Here is a 21,995-nt window from a genome sequence, read left to right on the forward strand (position 1 = left end):
TTGGAACATTGCAGCAAGCTTGCGCAAGCTTATTTATAAAGCTTGCGGCAAGCTTGTATTTGGAACATTGCAGCAAGCTTGCGGCAAGCTTGTATTTGGAACATTGCAGCAAGCTTGCGCAAGCTTATTTAACAAAAGTGTCATAAGCATGCACAAGCTTGCGCAAGCTTGTTATTTATTTACCTAGTACAATAAGTATACACAAGCTTGTGCAAGCTTGTTACTAGCTTGTTGCAAGCTTGCAGAGATTTCTTGCTACAAGCATCTGGGCTTTCAAAAATCAGACATGATTGTGTTTTCCCCCCTTCCAAAAAACCCCCTGAAAATGTGAAAGGGGGGTGGGGTGGGGTCTGGGAGTCCGAAGTCCCCTGTCCAAAAATGCATTTTAGACTCAACTGCTCCTGGTGGACCAAATTATCATAATATATTGCAAAGTTTTACTTCATTCCAATGAAGTAATCTGCATATTTAATGATTAAATAATGCAATCTTATAGTTACAATGCAGTGGAAAACAAATCTGTTCTGCCAAAACATTAAGTTTAATTCCATTGTTCAAGTTTATTCATTTACTGCAAGCTTACCCAAGGCTGCAGAAGCTTTATGTGTTCCCCTAGCTGCAAGTGTCACGCCCCTATGAAATGATCATGAATAATGAATGAACTGTTCATGAACTTGGTTCAAGAACCATTCATGAAAGTTCATCAGAAGGTTCATGAATTATTCTAGAATGTGCATGAATTGAAAACAGTCCACAAATTGGATCATCATCATTCATGAACAAGTGCATGAACATATTCATGAACTATGATGAACAAAGTTTCTCAATGATTCATGACTTCACGAACAGTGCCTATAAAACAAAATATGATAACCTGACAAGTCACAAATACCTATTCATCCTGAATCATACAATAACCTTAGATGGGGGATGGGGTTAATACAGTATAAAATGCAACATATTATCTTAAAAACTGTATTTGATTTCAGATAAATTTAAACTGACAAGTGATATTCTTTTTTTTTTACCCTTAGCAACACTTTTTGTATGTTCTGTAATTTTTCTTTGAAAAATGTTCAAGAGATATTGGGGCAGTTGCCTGCAATCAATTGTTGAAGCATATTTCATCGTCATGGGGCTGTCTTTCAGCTGGGGTTTCTCCTGACCAATCTTCTTCCAGAGACTGACCTGTCTGATAACTCTTTTGTGAAGATGTTCAGGGTCTATAATTTAATCAAATCCTGTCCATTGTCACTACTGAATGTCTCCTTCTGCAACTTAAGCTGTTCCATCTGATTACTGTTTGGATCTTTAACATTGTTGCAGCAGTCACAATTTAATGTCTCTTCCATCTTGAATCCTCCAGTTTTCAAATTTTCATCCTTAACCTACAAACTTCATCCTCTAACAATTTTACTTTTCTGCTGTCTGGTCTGAAAAAAAGGTAAAGTTAGTTAATTACAGATAATCTCTGATCAACATTGTTTTTAGCTTTCAGCACATTATCATTGTACCCCACTTTACTTACTGGAATAATATGATCCAACTCAAAAATGATCTAATCCCTTACACATAATACTGAGCATTTATATTATTGCAGAATTTTGTCACTGTTTTATATTAACTGAATCTGTCTAGCCATAGGTATAGTCACAGGAGACGGATGTTTTATATGTTTTATTCAGTAAAATATGACATTTTTTTTGACAACACCGTTACACTAAATAACCGTATATATTACAGATAACGGTTATTTCATGCTTTCAAATATTTTCGCCATTTTTTATTAATAAAACGCCAGACTTGTGTGGTATAGGCCCTTAGTATGTCACTAATGCAACCACTCCGACTCCGCATGTTGCGTATAGCTGCTTCCGGTTTCATCACGTTGTTATTTGCACTTTTATTGTGAACAGTTTCACGCATTAACTATTTTCTTAAGGTTTTTTTTTTAAATTACGAAATTACATCAGATTATAGAAATGGTGATGTCATGTAAAAGAAAACGATCTCGAACATCTCAACTCCTATCGATATCGACCCACGTCTGGTATCGAGAACTGGGGGGGTGGGGGTGATAATGTTTAGTGATTTTCAAAACTTCGATGAGCAAGTTTAAATTAGGTCTGAACAAAATCGTGTCATTAGCTTGGTTATAAATAATATGATGACATATATAAACCAATAAAATATCCATATAACTTCTACTGAAATAATCACGAATGACCAAGAAAAAGATACTCACCGTAATTCTGGTCATCCGGGCTTGGTACGCTTTTCCGCCTAATTTTGCTCTCACCAAATCATTTCCTTCACATTCTTCAAAGTCGCTTCTCTGCACTTCTACTTACTTTAAAAAAATGATATTGAAAATATTCTCATCTGTCCATTCCATGGAGTCCACGGTTTTTGTTCGAGGTTTTTGCCTAACGGTCTGCATGATCTTTGGTTTCTGAGGAAGCTTAACTGTTGAAATCGCGCGCGTATATTAACCAATCATATCACGTCTTTTTTCAAAGTCATCCAATCAGAATAATCGTTGTTAATATATTTCGGTTTTTACTGCAAATTGGCAACCAGTGGCTAAGTCAATAGCATATGCAGTTTATAACAGTAATGGAGAGAAGAAAAAAAACGTTAGGACAAAGTCATTGAAAGCTTTTTAAAGCAAATACATTTTGTTGATGCTGGCCAGAAAATATTTTCCCATATTAATCCAGAAATACTCAGGTTAAGTAAACAAGTATTGAATTAAAGATCTGTATGAACATTTATACAGTATATCATTTTAAAAAAAGAAGAAAAAATTCACCTTTATTTAAATTTCACTAATATTGTGAGAAGTTTGGATGATAAATTTTCATGAACATTTTATGAATATAATGATATAGATATTTAATATACATTTTTTTAAGAAATACCATGGTATTGCATCAAAGTACTTGAATTGTTCATGAACCATTAGTTCATGACATTTCAGGAACTTCAAAGATATTATAATAGTTCATAAAAATTCATCAGTGTGTTCATGTACTTCAAGTACATGATTCATCAAAATTCTTGAAGTTCATGAACTTACTTGAGGAACTTTCATGAACACTTCATGATTGTTCATCAAGTCATGACTTTGTTTTCGTAGGGGCGTGACAGTGATGGTGCCTGCTACTTGGTCTCAAACTTTCACAAGCAATGGATATAGATATAGATACATATATATGAAGAAACTTGTTGCAAGCTAGTTTAAATTTACTTTCTGAAACATACAAGAAAGCTTGCGCAAGCTAGTTTTACTTTCTGAAGAAAACAAGCTTGCGCAAGCTAATTTTACTTTCTGAAGAAAACAAGTAAGCTTGCGCAAGCTAGTTTTACTTTATGAAACAAACAAGAAAGCTTGTGCAAGCTTGCGGTTATATCCAGCTATCTTGCCTAAGCCTGCACTTGCTTGTACAAGCTTGCGCAAGCATCCATGTTAGCTTATAAACATCAAACTAGCTTATCGCAAGCTTACCGCAAGCTTGCCACAAGCTTTCAGCAAGGATGCATTTTGGTTTGGGTATGAATTCAGTTCATGAATATTTCATGAACTGTTCAAGAACAGTTTGTGAAGTGTTGGTTCATGAAGAGTTCATGAATTCATAATTTCATGAACTGACCATTTTCAGTTCATGCACATGAATAGTTCATGAACCTTTTGATGAACTTTCATGAATGGTTCATGAACAGTTCAAGAACAGTTCATGCCACTTCATGAATTATTCATGACCATTTTGTAGGGGACCTGAACAAGTCCATAGTCTGTAATATACTTGTCATAGAATCAACTATGTTACATTCAGTATTTCAGTGTAGTTTGAAAAGTCATTTCACAGGAAGATGTAGCATTAACCTAACTTTACATTTGTTTTTAGTGAAATAGTAAAATTCATTTTCATTAAGCTTTTAAGCAAATGGAACATACAGCAAAATTAAAATGTTATCTTTCGAAAGAATACCTGAGACTGTAATGTACAAGTAAGCTAAATGTATTGTTGATATGGTTGATGAATTTAGGTCATTGTGAAGCTAAAATGGAATGCAGAATGAATACAAACAGAAAGCAGGTTGTTTGTTGGGCTTTTTCTGTTTTCTTGTGTTTTGGGGTTTGCTTACAGCATTTGTAACACATTTTTGGCTATATCGGAAAAGATGGACATGCTGACCCAGACTGGCCTGGTTGGGTATCAAACCCATGGTCCTTGGATTTTAAGTCTGATGCTCTACCAGTTGAGCTACTTTGACTACTGATTGCAAATGCTTAATGTCACTTTTCAGTACAGGTTAGGCCATACATGGTGGCCAGTATAACTGGTGGAGTAAAAACCTGGAAATAACCCATGGAAAACTGGAAATGACCCATGGGAAGCTACTGGTAAGCTTTCTCACATGCCCACATATCGGAGACTTGAACCCACTTGGACAGGTGAGATGTCATTGATTGTAAAGGCAAGTGCTTTAGACCAGTTGGCCGCCCAGGACCTCACAGATGAATTGAAATGCAGAGTTAATGCAAACAAATGTATTTTGAAGGAATGTGTGTAACAGTTTTGAAAATTCATACTTGTCATATGGCATCCGGCTTTGAAAATCTAGCTGCAAAGTGAGTTATTGCAATTTCTCAAAGATAATTGAACAGTTTCCTTTTTTCCACATTAACTTTTTGTCTGTCAACTCTTTAGTAGTTGGCCTTTCTTGACCAGAAACTTGCATCTACCCTGCATATTTCATGATTATCCGATTTTACATAATTATTGTTCATGTTATTATTAATTTGACACTATCAGTCCTGTTTCTAAATATTCATGGAATTGTAAGCTTTCAGTATGGGGTTTTTGTTTAGATGTTATCTCACAAGCCATTATAAAGCAATAATTGGGATTGGTTTGATTATTTAAATTTGGCCTTACTCATTTAGCTAAAGTTAACCACTTCAAGCAACTGTTGTATGTTCTACAGTATCCCGTCATTAGCACGCATGTCAAAAGCGCACAAGACAAAAGCACGCACCAGCAAAAGCGATGAAGACAAAAGTGCGCAAGGCGTAAATTATAAATATTATTATATCAAATAAATAAGCAAATATTCGCTATTTAAAAAATGTTTAATACTATTAATGAGTTTTAGTGTATTATATCTATCACTGTTTAAAATACAATGTTATGTGCATAATCAAGACAAACAAACAAGGCAAAACAATTATAAAAATTAATATGATTTTCATTATGTGCTATTCTGTGCATATATTCAATCAGTGGTACGTTACCATATTTTGGAACCAAAGCCAGCAGGTGTCGATTAAGTCTGACGTATTTTGATTTTGATTCCTCAGGCTGTCTAAATCCGGCTCAGTATCATTTGATCATAATCTCAACATCATCTTGCTCCTTGCAAAAGTGGTCAGCCAGCTTTTAGACAGACGGATGATGACAATCTACTGTCTGTTGAAATGACTGATGCCATGCCTCGACTGAATTATTAGTTCGTGGTAAACTGTCATTTACATGGTCATGCATGTTACACAAATTAATAGGAAATCTCGGATTTCCTCAACGGTTTCTTCTTCGTCTTCCCATGTAGTTGTCTTCCCGGTAATCATTGACTGGTGTAAGTCCTAGAGGGCTGCTTTCCACCAACTCATCAAACGAGTCTGGAACATCTTCAACTGGAACAAAACTGAGGGCTAAAAGCATTTTGTGAACATTTTCATCATCAAGGTTAAGCCTCCGTCAAATGACATTCCTGTACTTTGCACCACAAACATTGTCCTAGATGGAAGAAGCATCCTGCTAACTGTGCTCCTGGGAAAATGGTTGCACATGCATTTAGACTGGCTTTCTCAAAATCGGACATAATGCTAACATGATTAAGACCAGGCTGCAGTTTGAGAATTTTCTGCACGATGCATTCATAGCCAAGATCTGATTTCTCCGGCAGCAAAACAAGACTAGTGGATAGGCCGAGTTGTTAATTAAAGCATGGATAGCATCATCATCCGCACCCGAATCCCACAGAAGAAAATTAGTGTCTCTTGTAGATTTTTGCAGAGATTCTGGAATGGCAATATTGTTTAACAAAGTTATGTTGGCGTGTGGAAGATGGTTTTTCTTTCTACGTCGTTTGATCGCTCTCAGTGAAGTCATATATGATGGCAACATACTCGCTCTCTGCAACGAAATTCTGAGAGCTTTGCTGAATTATTTGCCTTGGTCTCTTGATCTCTGCTACGGTCTTTTTCGCTTCATTGCTCTCCAGATCTGAAGCATGGTTATGCTCAGAAAGCACAGTGGTTGTGTCCACTGCGATCACCTTAATTCACCCTTTACAATCACATTTACTGTGTCTTTTCTATATCGATATCCATCAGTTATGATATGCTCTTTTTCTGTGACAAAGTCTTTTCCATGGTTAGATATGATTTTTAAATTTTTACAAAATGAATTTGGTATCTGTAGTTTTCTAGGCTTATACTGCATAAATATGCACCTTGATGTCTGCTCACTGGAAACAGTGATTCAAAATATTACTTTATATCTACTCAGTATTAAGAGTGTACACTGTGACTTTGATGTCAGCTCACTGGAAACAGTGATTCAGACTATTAGTATATTTCATTCGAAATGAGACATTTATCAAACAAAGTCATAATAAGATAACAAGCTTATAGTTTATGCGGCACGCTTTTGATGGGCATATTTCACTGCACGCTTTTGACCTGCCTGCTAACAATGGGGTGCCATGCTCTACTGCGAATGTCCATTTCTACAACAGACCAATGAGAAATTATAATAATAAATCCTAGACATTCAGTGTCAAGCCGAGATGAAAGAACTGCTTCCATATGTTGGTGTGTTTCGTTAAGCATATCAGATAATTAGCAGCTGACAATTAACGTTGCCTCTTATTGATAGCTATCCCGAAACAAATATCAGCATTGGAATTATGTGTTGGCACCCAAAGATTAAGATGATCATGCAAAAGGTACCCAAAGATTAAGAGGATCATGCAAATCTACCTGGGTCTGGATCATTCCGTTGTTACAGTCAGTTTTGACTCTGATCTGTTCTTTTGTTAAAGGTAAAACAGTTTGGAAATATAAGTCTTTACTCGCCAACAAGTAATATATTGAATTAGTCCAGTGAGTTCCCAGGTACAACAATACATGTAGTCATTTCTAAAGTCTCCAGCCTCTACATCAATTTTGACCAAATTTGTTGTTTTGGAATGCTCAAAATTGTTGGCTGAATTTTACAGTATGTAATAATTTGATCTGTGATGTGATGTGGTGTTTGATTTTTAACGTAGCTTTAACAATTTTTCAGTCATATCGCTACGATGTCTGCAGTGTGGCAGTTTATAGTGATGTCTAGCACTGGGGCATCATGCTGCAGACATGTAGCATAATGTCCCACCTAGTCACATTATCCTGACACCAGGCCGACCAGTCCTAACACTAACCTCTTAATGCTGAACGACAAGCGAGGCAGCTGTTAGTACCATTTTTTGTAAGTCTCTCAGGTATGACTCGGCCAGGGATCGAACCCATGACCTCCCACATCCGAGGCAGATGCTCTAACCACTATGCAACTGGAGCGGTAATAGTTTAATATAAGTAGGGATCAAAGAATCCTTTACAGTTTGGGTATTAATTTCTGTTATATAGATGTACCTAGTACAAATTCTGATCACATATTACAAGTAATTGAAATCTTAAGTCAGTGCCCAAAAGTATTCATACAGCTGTATGGAAACATGTTAATATCTAAAACCCTGATACTGTATTACTGCAAAACTAATTGTCTGCTTTTAGATGTTCTGGTTACAGACCTCCTGGTCACATTTAATGCTAGCTAACTTCCATATATCTAAACTGTGGCCTGCTAACCTTTTTGTACTAGCGTGGTCATGAACTTAGTTTTTAGCTCACCTCTTTGAAGTAAAGGTAAGCTACAATGTATTGTGTTTGTGTCAGCACAGATAGTAATATCTATATACCCTCAGTATGTCAACTGTACAGTACAGCTTGGAGTGGTTTTCATAGCACCTGCAACCCCTTCCCCCTCCCTCTGTGGAGTGTTGCTGAGAGGAATCAGTTTTGTACATTTGTGTTGGTTGTACATTCATGGTTAAACTTTTGTTTAGCTCAGTTTTTTGCACACTGTATACATACTTTTATACCTACATGTAGAAGTATAAAACTTGGTCAGGAATATTAACCCTACTGACCTATATTTCATGCTTCTTGGACTGGTTTAAGCTTTATTCTCAAGCAGTGTTCTTGATAGAATTATAACACAATATGATTTTCTGTATCTCCATTTGTACCTGACATCTGTACCATAAAGGAAGGGCACTGTGATCGATATTTAAGTTTACTGACTCTTGATTGATTTTTGCATTAGCTTATGGCCAACAGGTTTCTCTCTGTCTCTCTCTCTCTCTCTATGTATATATATATATATATATATATATATATATATATATATATATATATATATATATATATATATATATATATATATTATTAAGACTTATGAAACTTAATGAGGGGATGCATCTTGATAAGTACAGCATCCCGCATCACAAATGTGGGTAACTGTGACCTATATATTTCATTGATTTTGGTTAAATTCTGTTGTTTATGTTTATTTCTCACAAACTTGACAAGATAAAATCGTGAAACTAATGATTGAATGCATCTCTGTCATTACCATATCCTCACCTCAAAGTCATTGTGACCAACATTTGACATTTAATACTGGCTTAGGTTAAATTCAGCATTTAGCTCATGACAGAGTAGTTTTTTGTGCCAATTATATATACTGTTGTACCAGATTCATGAAACTTGGTGAGAGAATGTATCTTGATGAATACTACAGTCATAAACGTAAGTTACAGTTACCTATATTTCATGCTTCAGTGACTTTGGTTCAAACATAATTTAAGTTTTTCTCAAGCTTTGTTAAAATAATGAAACTAGTTGCTTTAATGCATACAGTTAGTATCACACCTGTACCACAAAACAATTTATTGACCTATATTTCCTATTTTACTGGCTCCAGTAAAATGTTTGTATTTTACATGTTGCTAGATAGGTTTTTAGCATTATATACAGGGTCCGTAGGGGACCTTGAAAAGCCTTGAAAAATTAATTGTTCCCATAAGGTCGATTCCAACTTCAGTAGCTAGATGAAGAAAAGTATAAAGTTTGAATTATGAGATCTTTCTCAGAGAGCTTTGCAAAATGTAAATTATGCCAGAATGGGAGAGAGTGCTCCTTAGTCACATGCAGCTGACCCCACCCACAAAGCTTTTGCAGTGGCGCTTAGTACAGTCAAAACATGAAGCCTTCAGCTTTTTGACGAAAGAAGTATGTCTATGAACACAGAGATTCAAGTTTTAAAATAGAAACTATGTCTAGACTTAATTTTAGATTGAGTGCAAACAGGACAGACAATAATTGCAATGAACACAATAAATCTAAAAATATAGAATACAGCTAAGCTGAGAGAAATATTAATGTGTTTTTAAATAAGCAATAATATAAAAAATATCTGTACTTTTTTTTGTTTATGAGGATGAGTGAAGAAGGAAGGTACTGAAAAAGACACAGAGACAATGACAGCTGCTGCTGATGACTATGCATTGAAATCAAAGATCCATATGAAAATTTCCTTTATCACGCCACCAAAATAATTTGAGGAAAAGTGAAAAGGACAAAGTCGCAAAACTTAGAGCTCTTGAAAAACAGCTTGATGACAAGCTACAAGAACTGAAAGTTAACTCTAAAATATTTTGGACTTTGTAAATAGTGTAGGGTAGACAGAGTAAAATGAACTTTGTTCAGTGACTACATTATTCTAATGCCCAGATGTAGGATGTTTAATATTAATGGGATGATATCAATGATCACACTTTTGACTTCACGTTTTATTTTTGTGTTTTTGAAAGTAAGTTTGCAAGAATTGTTCCTCGTGTGGAGTAATAGTAAGTATTAACTTGTGTTTACATACAGTTTCATTTATGTATCCTTTAAAATTTAATGTAATAATGCACCATGAAAAACATGATTTTGAACCTTGAATAAAACCTTGAAAATGTTGAAAGAAATATGCTACTAACCCTGTAATATGTGTAAAAATGTAGTACCCACAAAAAGTGTTTATGATCTGTTGTTTATATGATAATTTTTTGTGATAATTACAGGAGACTGTTACATACTTAGTGCTCTGGTTTCAAGGTGACTAAATGATAATTGCTAAGTATATGGAAAAATCCTTCAGTTTTGAGTATCAATAAATTGGTACAAAAGTGTTACATCCATTACTGTTTATGTAGTTGATGAAATATATCTGCTATTTGTATAGGCAAATAAAGTAAACTTGAAGTTTCTATCTCAAATGTACCCGTTTCAAAGAAGAATAACCGATATTGGCTTATGTGTTTATGGTGCCAACAAAGAAAAAACGAAAACAAAACTTGAAACAAATATAATGCAGTTTCCTTAAAACATACCATACATTTTTTTTTAAAAAAAATTTCAACTCGTATTGGGATATTACATTTGGGGCAAGCTCAGATTTACAAAAGGCAAGTTAAATTTTTCAGTCAGTTTGCCCTGGGCAAGCCATATTTTATAAAAAAAACCGTTACATGTATACTTAATTTCATGAAATCTGATGAGATGTATCTTGATGAGTACTACACCCTCAGAGAAGTAGGTCACCATGACTTATATTTCAGATGCAGGAGGTTGTGCTTTCAAACCCCGACTGAGTCATACCAAATATTTTTAAAAATTGTACAAGCAGCTACCTCCCTTGGCACTCAGGATTAAGAGGTTATTGTTAGGACTGGTCAACCTCTTGTCAGGATCATGGGACATGATGCTAGATGTTTTTGTCATGTTGCCCCAGTGCTAAATTGACACTGACACACTGCAGACATCTTACTGTTATGGCTAAAATTGTTAAAGCTATGTTGGTGGCCGAGTGGTCTAAAGCGCTCTCCGTCACGGATCACTGCCATTTCACCTCTGTCTGCGTGGGTTCAAGTCTCGGGCTCGGCCAATGTGGATATGTGAGAAAGCTTGGCGGTAGCTTCTCGTGGGTCGGTGGTTCTTTCTGAGGTTTTCCCGAGTTCTTCCTCCACCATTAATACTGGCTGCCATGTATAGCCTATCTTGTGCTGAAAAATGACGTTAAACCCTATAACAACAACAACAACAAAGCTATGTTAAAAATCCAAAGCACACACAAACATGCACTGATATTTCATGATTTGCTGGCTTGGTTTCAGTCTTCAGCACTCTTTCTAAGGCTGGAATCATCAAGCTAGTTGATTGTATTCATCTGGAAGTACTACCAGCTTTGGTAGAGTTTTTGCATGTAGCTCATTTAGCAAATTGGTGTTTTATCAACTTTATATGGCTTTAACTGGAATCGTGAAACATTGCAAGATGGTGCATCTTGATGAGCACTACACCCTTAACTTAAAAGAAGGCCACTTTGATCCATGTTTCCCATTTCACTGACTTGGATTTAGTTTTGATTTTAGTAAACATTAAACTAGGTGACTGTGTACATCATCTGCAGTATCAGTGGTATGATGCCTGGTCCAAATACTAACATAGGTTTACCATTTTACTGGCATAGGTCAAGTTATTGAATTTAGCTCATGATGGGGGCGGGGTCTAATGGTCATTGCATACTGTCCTATATAGAATTGTGAAACTTGGGGATGCGTCTTCATGAGTGCTACTCAATCATTTCAGTAGTTGGTCAATATGAGCCATATTTTACAATTCGCTGACTTGGATTAAATTTTGAGTTTGATGATCATTTGACAGGCACTCGCTGTTCATGCTAGAATTGTGAAATTGATTATGATGTGTACATGTTACCTCCACACCTTTACAAAAAAAGCTGTTGTATTCATGATATATATATATATAGTTCATCCTTTGCTGTTTAAACTTAATGTTTTTGCCAAAACTGTCTCCATGACCTATATTTCATGTTCAGTAATTTTTCTTCTTTGCGATCAAAGTTTATTTCCAGGGCGCTGTTTATGTTCCAGTCATAAAACTTGTTCCAGTCTTGAAACTTTAAAAAAAATTCTTCTGTCTTTTATGTGATCATGCGAGTTAGGTGGATAGGTGGTTGGTTCACAGTTATATATGTCAATTCAGTACTGGCTATTAGTGCCAATTAATACTTAAGATTTTTTACATTTTAAATTTATCAAAAATGTTCAGCTGTAACTATAAAACATAGCCCAAAAAAATACTTGGAAGGGGCTTAAATGACCGTTACAAGTCTGATTTTATTTTCTGCATTATAGTGTTTACAATGGCTACTGGAGAAAGTAGAGGTGAGTTATGTCATCTTTTGGGGCCATGGGTGACCAAATGGTAAAAAATGTTAGCCTTTACAGGTCACTTACATCCCATCTCTCTCAGCATGAGTTTGGGTCTTGGCTTGGTCAGTATGGGTATGTTAGAAGACTTGATGGTAGCGCCTGTGGGTCTGTGCTTCAATCTGAGCGTCTTCTTCAACCAAACATACTGGCCACCATATACTGAAAAATGGCATTTAGACCCCCCCAAAAAACGTATAATCGTTGATTATATTCTGGTGTATGAAATTTAAGTACTAGGACAGATTCAACTCAGTTGGATATAGAAGAGTAAGTTCGATTCATGCTTTAATCTTGTTATCACTAATGCAGTTTATGGAATCCTTAGAACATTAACAATTATAGCAATTAGTATTTACGTTCCTTATTGCACCTAATTTGTTTTGCTGAAGTTTCTAGGCGGCATGTAGCAATTGTGCAGTCAAAATTCAAGGTAAACTGGTAAATTGCCCTATCAGGTAATCTGAATTATTAGGAAAATGTTTATTTCCAGACTTAATAATAAAAACATTGTACTTTGCATATCAAAATGTGTACCTTTTATTTTTGTTATGTTGGTTTTATTGATGGTTTTAACACATTATTGGCCATATCATACCGAGGATGGGAGCCAAGTACATTTTTCCAAGGAGAGACCATCAAGGCAAGTAACTAATGAGCTGTCCTGGAATGTATTGAATCTGTGACTCTTGGAAAACAATTCACATTTGTTTCTGATTTCAGTTTGTGCCATGCACATGGATTAATCACATTGAAAAGGCATTGTTTCATGTTCAGGTGGTTGTGACATTTAAAATGTTCTAATATATATATGTTGGCCTTGGTTGTTACTGTTTGCTTTGTTGAGAAGATACATGTACCTCTAATCAGACACCTGAATATAAACATGTTGATGTTAGCAGAACCTGGCTCCAGTCCATTGCTGTGAATCTACTCAACACCAACATCAGCAACCTTAACTGTGAGGGAGCTTTGCACAGTACAGTGGAATGCTGCTGAAATGTGGTATGTGTGTGTGTGTGTGAAAATGAGACAGACAGACAGGCAGAGAAAAATGTTTTTCCTTGTATCACAAAAATAAAATAACAGGGAGCTTACACAGTACAATGGAATGCTGCTGAAATGTGTGTGTGTGTGTGTGTGAGAGAGAGAGAGAGAAAGAGGCAGACAGACAGAGAGAGAAAATGTTTTTTCTTGTATAACAGAATAAACTGATTTAGATGCATAGATGATTGATTGATTGATAAATATGTACATCAGTAGATGAATGCATAAATGCATAGATTGGTATCATGTTGGCAGTGGCATATGTTACAAAGGCATACACATAAATGAATGTGTTTGACTGAAAAAATTAAGATATCATGTTTTCAGGTTCTAGGTTTGAGGATAAGAATGGTGGCCTTGTTTTATGCATTATCAGCAAAATATAGCTGTTCGCATTTGCTAGCCTCATAGTTATTCTGGACAGGTTAGTCCTTGCTTTCAAAATAAATTCCAGATATAGGGCATGTACATGTATCAAGCCTTTACTGTTTTATCATTTTACAACATGTGCACAGCTGGCAGCCCTGTAGTAGGGATAAAGATGAACTAGACTGAAGAGCACACAGATCAGGGTAGAGACAGAAACGGTTTCAACTTTTTCCTGAGATAATAGTGCAGTCTATTACTTCTTGCATTATAAAGTTGAAACAATCTACATACTGTATCAGAGGACCTATACATTAAGGCAGCATCTGTTACTACAAGTCTTTACTATCTGACCCAATCCAAACCACCTAATTTAATTCAAACGATTTTTATATAAAACCTTAGATAAACACACTGTTGAAAAAATGAAAATAATTTTCATGACCTGTATACTTGATATCTCTTATTTTGTATACGTTTTGCTTTTCGTCAGTCATGATTATTTTGTTCTTTTTGGGCAAGAATGTTTTTTCTTCAAGTAATATCGAATGAATTCTTATGTTTTTTTTACAAAGTAAGGCAAGAGTATATTCTTTAGCCATTTGGGGGCTGATAATTTGTATTTAAAAAATTACCCCCCCCCATGATAGATGAATAATCAGTACCCAACTTAAATAGACCTTAATTTATCTACTGAAGCAGCAAATTCATCAGGACAGGTGTATCATCATTTCATAGAGAATAAGTTTGACCATTTGCTAATTCAGTCTGCAGTATAACTTGCATTTTCACTCGATGTAATTTAGTTATTTACCTGTGATGGATAGGTATAACTTACATCTATACTCTAGTATGTTTACCATATTTGTTTTTAATTTGCTTCAAAATGGATACTTTAATGTCTTTAAAACTTGATTAATTCATACCTTATGATTGTCAGTTGTTTTACAGCAGATATTTATGGTGTATTCTTCCCAGATATATTTTTAGATATCAGTGGGATATTATTATTGATGAAAGTAAGATTACCAAAACATTGTGGAAGCATCTAAAAGAGCTGAACCCACCCAGGAACAGTTGTCTTCCCCCTAGACTTAAGCAAAATGATTATATAGCAACATCTGTACAAGGCATTGTGGAAAAGTTCAACAATTTCTTCATAAGCATCTCCAGTAACAGTATTCAGAACCAGACTAACAGCCCAATTGAACTTGATGCTGTTCTATCATTTATAAAAGCTAACATTCCTGATGATAATTATTTTTCAATAGCTAATGTTAGTGAAGTTGATGTTTTTTATATACTAATTAGGGTGAATATTAATAAATCCTCTGGATTGGATGGTATTGATCCACGATATCTTAAAATTGCTGCACCAGTAATAACAAAGTAATTACTGCATATCATAAGCTTGAGTATAATGAGTGGTAATTTTCCAGAAACACTAAAATGTGCAAAGGTTACACCTGTCTTTAAGAAAGGAGAAAAGGAGGATCCAGGGAATTGCAGACTGTATTGTCAAAATTATTTGAAAAGCATGTAGCGATTCAGGTCTGTACATTTTTTAAAACATATTCTCTATTTCATAAAGCACAATCAGGATTTAGAAAGTACCACTTGTGCCAAACAGAACTTACCAAATTAATTGATCTTTGGCTGAAGGAAATGGATAATGGACATATAACTGCGAATGTTTTCCTTGTCTTCAATAAAGCCTTTGATCTTGTTGGTCGTGAAATTCTGCTGCAAAAGTTGAACTGTTACAGGTTCGACAATCCTTCTTTAAACTGGTTTAGATCATACCTAAATCAAAGGTCTCAACAAGTAAGCATTGACAATATTAGCTCTCAAACTCGCACTATTCATTCAGGGGTCCCTCAAGGCTCTGAGTTTTGGGCTTTCTCCTCTTCCTTATCTATATCAATGATCTACCATTAAATAATGAATCCACAAATACAGATTTGTTTGCAAGCAATGCAACCTTGTATACATCTAGTTCTGATACTGAAGTTATCCAAATGAGATTAAACTTGGACCTTATTAGAGTCCAAAACTGGGCACAACAAAATAGGATGGTAATTAATGAAGGTAAAACAAAATGAATGATTTTGGGGACATCACAAAAGCTACACAGGTCAAGGAACCCAGAACTATCTCTTGCAATAAATAATCATCCATTAGAAAATGTCAAACATGAAAAGCTTGTAGATGTGACAATAGATAATAATTTATTATGGAATGACCATATTGATAAGCTTTGTAAAACAATGTCATCCAAAATTGCCCTACTCATCAGAATCAAGAAATATTTACTTATGGATATTTGAATTCTATGCTACAAGACATGTAATCTTCCAACAATGGATTATTGTTCAAATGTATGGGGAACCAGTGCTAAATCTGAGCTTGACAGGATTGATCAACTTCAGAAACGAACTGGCCGCCATTTATAGCCTCTCGTGTGCTGAAAAATGGCATTAAACCCTACAACAACAACAATTATCTCTATGCAGTGACAATACTGTCTTGATCAAATACAATGTGATGTTATTTGACTCAGTGGTTTCATATTCATTAAATGCCTCCATGTGCATACATTACTGGCATTAATCTAGTATGATCTGATTGTTTAGACAGTTTCTGCACAGTAAATTTGCTATTTATGTACACATACAAAATTACTGCATCAAAAACGATAACATGGTAACAAATACTGCTAGTTACAAGTGTCAACTGTCTGCCAGTATCTTGGTATGCTTTCTTTACAAATATTTTAATACAGTTCTTAATACAGGTTTTTCTTCCTCGCTCTGTTTGTGGTTTCATACTAAGCACAACAATGTTCATTGGAGCCAAAAATGTGTCTAGTGTTACATTTGAGGTGGCCTTGTAATATTGGGGTACATTACAGGCACATTTATGGCTATCTGATCATGGGTATTAACCCAAGGAGAACTAAAGTTGAGGAATGGTTAGAGCAATGTACATGATTTACTTGCTTTGCTATGGTAGAATCCCATGCTTTTTATTACAATTTCTCTCCATTCAACCCACCCACCCCCTAGATACAATGACCCAGTAGTCATAACCCATTATGTGTGATATATTTTGTTTTCCTACAAATGCATGTACACAATTTGGCAAAAATATTGAACAATATCACTGTAACTGGAATTTGTTTAGTTTGTTTTTATAGGCCATGAAAAAGTTGGTTCATGTAGATATTTACGACATAGGAAACTTGTTACTATATACCCTCTTGCAGATGTTTACCACATGGGCAAACTTGTTACTATATACCCTCTTACAGATGTTTACCACATGGGCAAACTTGTTACACTGTACCCTCTTGCAGATGTTCACTTCATAGGCAAACTTGTTACTTATTACCCACTTCCATATGTTTACCACATGGGCAAACTTGTTACTTTATACCCTCTTGAAGATGTTTACCACATGGGCAAACTTGTTATTATTTATTCTTTTGCAGATGTTCACTGCATGGACAAACTTGTTACTGAATACCCTCTTGCAAATGTTCACCACATGGTCAAACTTGTTACTGTATACCCTTTTGCAGATGTTTACCACATGGGCAAACTTGTTACTATATACCCTTTTGCAGATGTTCATCACATGGGCAAACTTGTTACTGTTACCCTCTTGCAGATGTTTACCACATCGGCAAACTTGTTACTGTTTACCCTCTTGCAGATGTTTACCACATTGGCAAACTTGTTACTATATACCCTTTTGCAGATGTATACCACATGGGCAAACTTGTTACTGTATTCCCTCTTGCAGATGTTTACCACATGGGCAAACTTGTTACTGTTTACCCTCTTGCAGATGTTTACCACATTGGCAAACTTGTTACTATATACCCTTTTGCAGATGTTTACCACATGGGCAAACTTGTTACTGTATACCCTCTCGCAGATGTGTATACCACATTTGGCAAACTTGTTACTATATACCCTCTTGCAGATGTATACCACATGGGCAAACTTGTTACTATATACCCTTTTGCAGATGTATACCACATGGGCAAACTTGTTACTATATACTGTTTTGCAGATGTTTACCACATGGGCAAACTTGTTACTGTTTACCCTCTTGCAGATGTTTACCACATTGGCAAACTTGTTACTATATACCCTTTTGCAGATGTATACCACATGGGCAAACTTGTTACTGTATACCCTCTTGCAGATGTTTACCACATCGGCAAACTTGTTATTATATACCCTCTTGCAGATGTATACCACATTTGGCAAACTTGTTATTATATACCCTCTTGCAGATGTTTACCACATGGGCAAACTTGTTACACTGTACCCTCTTGCAGATGTTCACTTCATAGGCAAACTTGTTACTTATTACCCACTTCCATGTTTACCACATGGGCAAACTTGTTACTATATACCCTCTTACAGATGTTTACCACATGGGCAAACTTGTTACACTGTACCCTCTTGCAGATGTTCACTTCATAGGCAAACTTGTTACTTATTACCCACTTCCATATGTTTACCACATGGGCTAACTTGTTACTTTATACCCTCTTGAAGATGTTTACCACATGGGCAAACTTGTTATTATTTATTCTTTTGCAGATGTTCACTGCATGGACAAGCTTTTTACTGAATACCCCCTTGCAGATGTTCACCACATGGTCAAACTTGTTACTGTATACCCTTTTGCAGATGTTTACCACATGGGCAAACTTGTTACTATATACCCTTTTGCAGATGTTCACCACATGGGCAAACTTGTTACTGTTTACCCTCTTGCAGATGTTTACCACATTGGCAAACTTGTTACTATATACCCTTTTGCAGACGTTCACCACATGGGCAAACTTGTTACTGTTTACCCTCTTGCAGATGTTTACCACATTGGCAAACTTGTTACTATATACCCTTTTGCAGATGTATACCACATGGGCAAACTTGTTACTGTATTCCCTCTTGCAGATGTTTACCACATGGGCAAACTTGTTACTGTATACCCTCTTGCAGATGTTTACCACATCGGCAAACTTGTTATTATATACCCTCTTGCAGATGTATACCACATTTGGCAAACTTGTTATTATATACCCTCTTGCAGATGTTTACCACATGGGCAAACTTGTTACACTGTACCCTCTTGCAGATGTTCACTTCATAGGCAAACTTGTTACTTATTACCCACTTCCATATGTTTACCACATGGGCAAACTTGTTACTATATACCCTCTTACAGATGTTTACCACATGGGCAAACTTGTTACACTGTACCCTCTTGCAGATGTTCACTTCATAGGCAAACTTGTTACTTATTACCCACTTCCATATGTTTACCACATGGGCTAACTTGTTACTTTATACCCTCTTGAAGATGTTTACCACATGGGCAAACTTGTTATTATTTATTCTTTTGCAGATGTTCACTGCATGGACAAGCTTTTTACTGAATACCCCCTTGCAGATGTTCACCACATGGTCAAACTTGTTACTGTATACCCTTTTGCAGATGTTTACCACATGGGCAAACTTGTTACTGTATACCCTTTTGCAGATGTTCACCACATGGGCAAACTTGTTACTGTTTACCCTCTTGCAGATGTTTACCACATCGGCAAACTTGTTACTATATACCCTTTTGCAGACGTTCACCACATGGGCAAACTTGTTACTGTTTACCCTCTTGCAGATGTTTACCACATTGGCAAACTTGTTATTATATACCCTCTTACAGATGTATACCACATTTGGCAAACTTGTTACTATATACCCTCTTGCAGATGTATACCACATGGGCAAACTTGTTACTATATACCCTTTTGCAGATGTATACCACATGGGCAAACTTGTTACTATATACTGTTTTGCAGATGTTTACCACATCGGCAAACTTGTTACTGTATACCCTCTTGCAGATGTTTACCACATCGGCAAACTTGTTATTATATACCCTCTTGCAGATGTATACCACATTTGGCAAACTTGTTACTATATACCCTTTTGCAGATGTATACCACATGGGCAAACTTGTTACTATATACCCTCTTACAGATATTTACCACATGGGCAAACTTGTTACTGTTTACCCTCTTGCAGATGTTTACCACATTGGCAAACTTGTTACTATATACCCTTTTGCAGATGTTTACCACATGGGCAAACTTGTTACTATATACCCTCTTGCAGATGTATACCACATGGGCAAACTTGTTACTTTATACCCTTTTGCAGATGTTTATCACATGGGCAAACTTGTTACACTATATCCTCTTGCAGATGTATATCACATGGGCAAACTTGTTACTATATACCCTCTTGCAGATGTTTATCACATGGGCAAACTTGTTACTATGTACCCTTTTGCAGATGTTTACCACATGGGCAAACTTGTTACTATATACCCTCTTGCAGATGTATACCACATGGGCAAACTTGTTACTTTATACCCTCTTGAAGATGTTTACCACATGGGCAAACTTGTTATTATTTATTCTTTTGCAGATGTTCACTGCATGGACAAACTTGTTACTGAATACCCTCTTGCAAATGTTCACCACATGGTCAAACTTGTTACTGTATACCCTTTTGCAGATGTTTACCACATGGGCAAACTTGTTACTATATACCCTTTTGCAGATGTTCATCACATGGGCAAACTTGTTACTGTTACCCTCTTGCAGATGTTTACCACATCGGCAAACTTGTTACTGTTTACCCTCTTGCAGATGTTTACCACATTGGCAAACTTGTTACTATATACCCTTTTGCAGATGTATACCACATGGGCAAACTTGTTACTGTATTCCCTCTTGCAGATGTTTACCACATGGGCAAACTTGTTACTGTTTACCCTCTTGCAGATGTTTACCACATTGGCAAACTTGTTACTATATACCCTTTTGCAGATGTTTACCACATGGGCAAACTTGTTACTGTATACCCTCTCGCAGATGTGTATACCACATTTGGCAAACTTGTTACTATATACCCTCTTGCAGATGTATACCACATGGGCAAACTTGTTACTATATACCCTTTTGCAGATGTATACCACATGGGCAAACTTGTTACTATATACTGTTTTGCAGATGTTTACCACATGGGCAAACTTGTTACTGTATACCCTCTTGCAGATGTTTACCACATCGGCAAACTTGTTATTATATACCCTCTTGCAGATGTATACCACATTTGGCAAACTTGTTATTATATACCCTCTTGCAGATGTTTACCACATGGGCAAACTTGTTACACTGTACCCTCTTGCAGATGTTCACTTCATAGGCAAACTTGTTACTTATTACCCACTTCCATGTTTACCACATGGGCAAACTTGTTACTATATACCCTCTTACAGATGTTTACCACATGGGCAAACTTGTTACACTGTACCCTCTTGCAGATGTTCACTTCATAGGCAAACTTGTTACTTATTACCCACTTCCATATGTTTACCACATGGGCTAACTTGTTACTTTATACCCTCTTGAAGATGTTTACCACATGGGCAAACTTGTTATTATTTATTCTTTTGCAGATGTTCACTGCATGGACAAGCTTTTTACTGAATACCCCCTTGCAGATGTTCACCACATGGTCAAACTTGTTACTGTATACCCTTTTGCAGATGTTTACCACATGGGCAAACTTGTTACTATATACCCTTTTGCAGATGTTCACCACATGGGCAAACTTGTTACTGTTTACCCTCTTGCAGATGTTTACCACATTGGCAAACTTGTTACTATATACCCTTTTGCAGACGTTCACCACATGGGCAAACTTGTTACTGTTTACCCTCTTGCAGATGTTTACCACATTGGCAAACTTGTTACTATATACCCTTTTGCAGATGTATACCACATGGGCAAACTTGTTACTGTATTCCCTCTTGCAGATGTTTACCACATGGGCAAACTTGTTACTGTATACCCTCTTGCAGATGTTTACCACATCGGCAAACTTGTTATTATATACCCTCTTGCAGATGTATACCACATTTGGCAAACTTGTTATTATATACCCTCTTGCAGATGTTTACCACATGGGCAAACTTGTTACACTGTACCCTCTTGCAGATGTTCACTTCATAGGCAAACTTGTTACTTATTACCCACTTCCATA

At 36.1% G+C, this 21,995-nt stretch overlaps 1 protein-coding gene and 1 long non-coding RNA gene across 2 annotated transcripts in view; one reads left to right on the forward strand and one right to left on the reverse strand.

Annotated features, from left to right (window-relative positions):
- Positions 1-21,995, forward strand: part of LOC149798548 (uncharacterized) — a 134,663-nt gene that overhangs the window by 30,277 nt on the left and 82,391 nt on the right. The gene's annotated exons all lie outside the window — the stretch shown is intronic.
- Positions 962-2,801, reverse strand: LOC149798550 (uncharacterized). The gene is made up of 2 exons (XR_016420826.1): positions 2,246-2,801; positions 962-1,433 (listed from the first exon to the last, which is right to left on the reverse strand). It is a non-coding gene; the product is annotated as an uncharacterized LOC149798550 (long non-coding RNA).

The sequence above is a fragment of the Sinohyriopsis cumingii genome, chromosome 5, assembly GCF_028554795.1.
Source record: "Sinohyriopsis cumingii isolate HCF-2022 chromosome 5, ASM2855479v2, whole genome shotgun sequence".
NCBI lineage: Eukaryota > Metazoa > Mollusca > Bivalvia > Unionida > Unionidae > Sinohyriopsis > Sinohyriopsis cumingii.